Genomic DNA, 5144 nt, shown 5'->3' with positions numbered 1-5144 from the left:
ACAGGCGGGGCTGAGAGAGCTCTGAGAGAAACTGCTCTTTCAAGGACAGCTCTGAGAGAACTGTGGCTTGCCCAAGGTCATCCAGCAGCTGCGAGTGGAGGAGTGGGGAATCACACCCTGTTCTCCCAGATTAGAGTCCGCGCACCTAACCACGACACCAAACTGGCTCTGGGTCACCCAGCGAGCTTCCATGGCACATGTGGGGAATCGAAGCCAGGCCTCCCAGAAGCCACTTTGACACCCTTAACCACGACTTCACACTGGACTGGAGTGAGCGGGTTCATATGGAGGACGGCTGCCGTTAAGGTCTCGTGATGAATGGCCGTCGATGGGCTGCTCCTCTTTCACAAATGTTTTCGGAGGCCTTCTGAACCAGCGTCCCATCCCCACATCGTGTGGCATTTAATGCCATAATGTAGCAAAAAAAGGACATGTTGAAGAAGAAGAGGAGATTGGATTTATACCCCACCCTTCACTACCCAAGGGAGTCTCAGAGCGGCTTCCAAACTCCTTTCCCTCCCCTTCCCCACAACAGACACCCTGTGAGGTAGGTGGGGCTGAGAGAGCTCTTTTCGAGAACTGTGAAGTAGGTTAGCTTCCTCTCTTGTGAAGATGTACTTCATCATATGGAGCTGTGGTGGCTCAAGTGGTTAAGACGCTGAAGGTTGGTAGTTCAGCAGTTTGAGACCCGGGTGCTGCATGACGGAGTGAGCTCCCGTCTCTAGTTCCAGCTCCTGCCAACCTAGCAGTTTGAAAGCAAGAAATTGCAAGTAGATAAATAGGTACCACTCCGGTGGGAAGGTCACAGCGTTCTGTGCGCCTTGGTGTTTAGTCATGCCAGCCACGTGACCACGGAAAACATCTTCAGACAGCGCTGGCTCTTCGGCTTTGAAACGGAGATGAGCACCGCAACCCTAGAGTCGGACTCGACTGGCTTTCGAGCAAGGGAACCTTTACTTTTTTACTTCATCTTATAAGGCCCCAATCTCCTTGTCAGCTTGTTGGCAGTGATCTACTACTTTCCTTTTTGCAGTAAGGCGATAAATGGGGAATTTCAAGAAGGAATGATGGGAATGCTCTCAAAGAGTCTTCTCCATTTGGGAACAGGTGGATTTTCTCCCCGTCTTCCTCCAACAATCCTCTTCCTGTGAATTGTTGGTGTTTTCAGTTCAGGGAAGGAAGGTGTTGGGGCACTTGTGGAGTTAATGCTTCTCAACCGGGCAGCTGATGTCCTCGCCCCCTTTGCCTGTCTTAGGTGCTGTGATGCAGCATCTGCATATCCTGCACCGTTCACAAGGGCCTTTCCTCTTGTCCCGTTTCGGAGCCGGGCACTGAGACGGAGCGTGGCAGGTGGACTTTTGTGCTGGGCTTGAGGGGCCGGGCTGCTGCATTACAATTTTTTTTAAAAAAAAACTGGTTTGAAGTTTTGCTTTTCGTACCCTACGGGACCCCCCAGTGTCTTTCTAGCACCGTTAAAAGACTTTGCTATAAACAGGGCTTTTTTTGTAGACAAAGCCCAGCAGGAACTCATTAGCATATTAGGCCACACCCTGACAGCACAGCTCATTAGCATATTAGGCCACACCCCCATGTTACCAGAAGTGTGGTCATCCAGCCACACCCACCTTTTGCTTTTTATTCTGTTTACCTTGTTTGTTGTCAAAACCAAGGTTTTGTTGTTTTTTTTGGTAGCAGGGACTCCTTTGCATGTTCGGCCACACACCCCTAATGTAGCCAATCCTAACGAGTTTCTGCTGTTGGGTGTGGCCTATTATGCTAATGAGTTTCTGCTGGGTGTGGCCAACTCGGGAGCCAGCCGGAACTCCGTTCCTGTGCGTTCCTGCCCAAAAATAGCCCTGGCTATAAAACAGACATCTTGAGCATCTTGTAGCAGAAACAGAAATAGGCAGGGCATGAAGCTGTTTAGGTCTGCCCTTGCTCCCATCGAGACTGCCGATATCTGCTTGAACTTGAGAGGCACCCAGGTGATTATTGTGGCTGACTAATCTCAATGGATCCCTGAAACATAATTTTGTGGACCTGAGGGTGCGTCTATCCCAGGAGTCCCCAACGTGATGCCCATGGGAACCATGGCGCTCACGGACGCCTTTATTTGGTGCCCAACAACTGTTTTTAGAAAATGGGGGTGGGGCCTCTTACCCGGCAGAGCTTCCGATTGGCCACTGAAGATCTGATTGGCTGTACAGATGTTTCAGTGGCAGCTTGTCACCATGGTGTTCGTTTTGCTCTCTCTCTCCCCTTTCCCAGTGGATTTTACTTATGCCTCTTCATCCCTGCCCTTGGGCTCTCTGTGTGTATGCGACTCCACCTCCTGTGCCAGTCATTTTGTGGTTTCAGGTGGTTTGGTGTCGTGGTTAAGAGCGGCGGACTCTAATCTGGGAGAACTGCATGCAGCCAGCTGGGTGACCTTGGGTCTCAGTCACAGCTCTCTCAGCCCCGCCTACCTCACAGGCAGTGTTCCCTCTAAGCTGAGTTAGTGTGAGCTAGCTCACCGTTTTTTAGCCTCCGGCTCACAAATTTTTGCCTTAGCTCAGAAAGGACGGCTCCAGAGCAGACTAATTTATGCAGTAGCCAAATCACTCACTCACAGCTTTAATGCCAGCAGCTCACAAAGTAGGATTTTTGCTCACAGGACTCCACAGCTTAGAGGGAGCATTGCTCACAGGGTGTCTGTTGTGGGGAGGGGAAGGGAAAGGAGATTGTGAGCCGCTCTGAGACTCCCAGTAGTGGAGGGTGGGGTATAAATCCAATCTTTTCTCCTTTTAATTCTAAAGGTGCCCTCTGGCTAAAAAAGGGTGAGGACCTCTGGTCTATCTGATTCTGGTCACCACACCTCAGAAAGGATATTGTAGCATTGGGAAAAGTGCAGAAAAGGGCAACTAGAATGATCAAAGGGTTGGAACACTTCCCCTATGGAGAAAGGTTAAAGCGCTTGGGGCTCTTTAGCTTGGAGAAACGACGGCTGAGGGGTGACATAATCGAGGTTGACAAGATTATGCCTGGGATAGAGCAGGTGGAGAAAGAAGTCCGTTCTCACAATACAAGGACTCGTGGGCACTCCATGAAATTGCTGAGCGGTCGGGTTAGAATAGATAAAAGGAAGTCCTTCTTCACCCAAAGAGTGATCAACACATGGAATTCACTGCCACAGGAGGTGGCAGCAGCTACAAGCATGGATGGCTTCAAGAGGGAACTAGATAAGCATATGGAGCAGAGGTCCATCGGTGGCTCTTAGCCACAAGGTATAGGTAGGAACTCTCAGGCTGGGCCAAGGGGTGCTCTGTATTCTTGGTGCTTGAGGGGGGGGCAACAGTGGGAGGCCTTCTAGTGTCCTGTCCCCACTGCTGGACCTCCTGATGGCCCCTGATATTTTTGGCCACTGTGTGACACAAAGTGTTGGACTATATGGGCTATTGGCCTGATCCAACATTGGCTTCTCTTATGTTCTTATTCTCCTTGCTATATTTATTTATTCAATTTATACCCCCCCCTCCCTGCCAAGGCAGACTCAGGGCAGTTTACATAAAATTCATATAAATACATTTAAAACCAGTCACAACAGCATAACCATAAAATAAGATTTCATTTAAAAATCCTAAAATGCTGGAACATGGCCTAATAAAGTGCGAGAGCAGAGGTGTCAAGTTAGCAGTACTGTTTAGGTGGCGATACAGTCTTGAGGGTATTCTCACCAGCTCATGCCAATCAACACAGTCGCCACTAGATGTCAGCAGTGACTCATCAAGCAACTGCTCTGACTCCAGCGCAACTCCTGAAATAGTTTTAAATATTGAATGCGGACCTTTGCACTTGCAGATTTGTTTTCCTGCAGGGCCACGATAATCCAAGGGAGCTCTATTGGTGTTCTTCCTTGCAGGGAAAAAAACACAGGGCATCCAAACTCAGGCCAGGCGCAACAGGAGATGCACGGCCTCATCTCCCATGCTTCTGTCAAACACAAATATAGTATTCAGAGGAGGTGGCAAGTTGGATCAGGGCTGTGGCATTGCCCAGAGGCTTTCTGTCCTAAAATTTTGTACCAGTATCAATTGCCATGCATGGGAGTTTGTATGTGGAACTCGCTAAACTGGGAAAACGTTGCATGGAAAGGGTTGAAATCCTCATACTCCCAGTCCCCTTGGTCCTGGTCGGAGTTGCACCTTGACCACTACCATGGCTTTAAAGAAGGGGGCCAGGATCCAATCAGAGAACTCCCACCATGACACGCCATTGTACCTTCGACTGGCAACACACTCTGTGAAAGCTAGAGTGGTGGAGAGGGAGCGGTCCTCAGACGGTGGGGGGCACACCGCTGGAGGGGTGCAGAACTAGTCTAGGTGGGACGCAGGGTTTTCATAGGAATTACTAAGAATTTGCTGAGCCTCCGTCCCTGTGTTCATCTGCAAGGACGCTGTGCTGTATCTTCTTCCCAACTCTTGTTTGCTGCGGAATATCCGTCTGTGATCTTTTGACTTGCCTGTAGTAATAACAGGAGGCCAGTGAAGATATGAATGTCCTTCTTGGGAAAGTGGTTTTTTAAAAAATAATTTCTACCTCTTATGTCAAAGTCCTTTGAATAGTGTGTTTGGCGGGATGTAAGATTCGAAAGGTTGAGAAGCATTGGCGTAGAGGAGAGATGAGGGAGCTCATCAAATGTCCACGCAGCCAGGAAGTGCTCGGGGACCTTATGGCAGTCAGTCAGTCCCTCTCCGCAAGACCTACCTCACAGGATTGTTGTGAAAGTGGTAGGAGTGTGCGCGTGCCAGCCTGTGCAGCATAAACATGCTACCAGTAAAAGACAGACTGTAGATTCAGTGCCTTTGAATAGATGCATAAGGGAAAAACTGTTGACCAGTGCTGGTTTCAGAGTGCTGGATTAGTTGAAAAGGCTGCTACAATCGGCCCTTCCCCAGTCTGAAGGCATTCTTTTTTTGGAGGTAAAAATGTGAAGGCAGAGTGGCGTTATTGGAATATATCAGATTTGGTTCTACTAATTTGGGAGAGGCTCAGAATTAATATGCAAAATCTGCTTTGACATACAGAAACAAAGCAAACTCTTAGATTAACTCAGTATGTGTTGGTGCTGTTAATGGAAAAGAGAGCCAGTTTGGTGTAGTGGTTAA

The sequence above is a fragment of the Gekko japonicus genome, unplaced genomic scaffold (assembly GCF_001447785.1).
Source record: "Gekko japonicus isolate JY-2015 unplaced genomic scaffold, Gekko_japonicus_V1.1 scaffold1082, whole genome shotgun sequence".
Taxonomy (NCBI): domain Eukaryota; kingdom Metazoa; phylum Chordata; class Lepidosauria; order Squamata; family Gekkonidae; genus Gekko; species Gekko japonicus.
The sequence above is the reverse complement of the archived record's forward strand: the minus strand, read 5'-3'. Positions refer to the sequence as shown.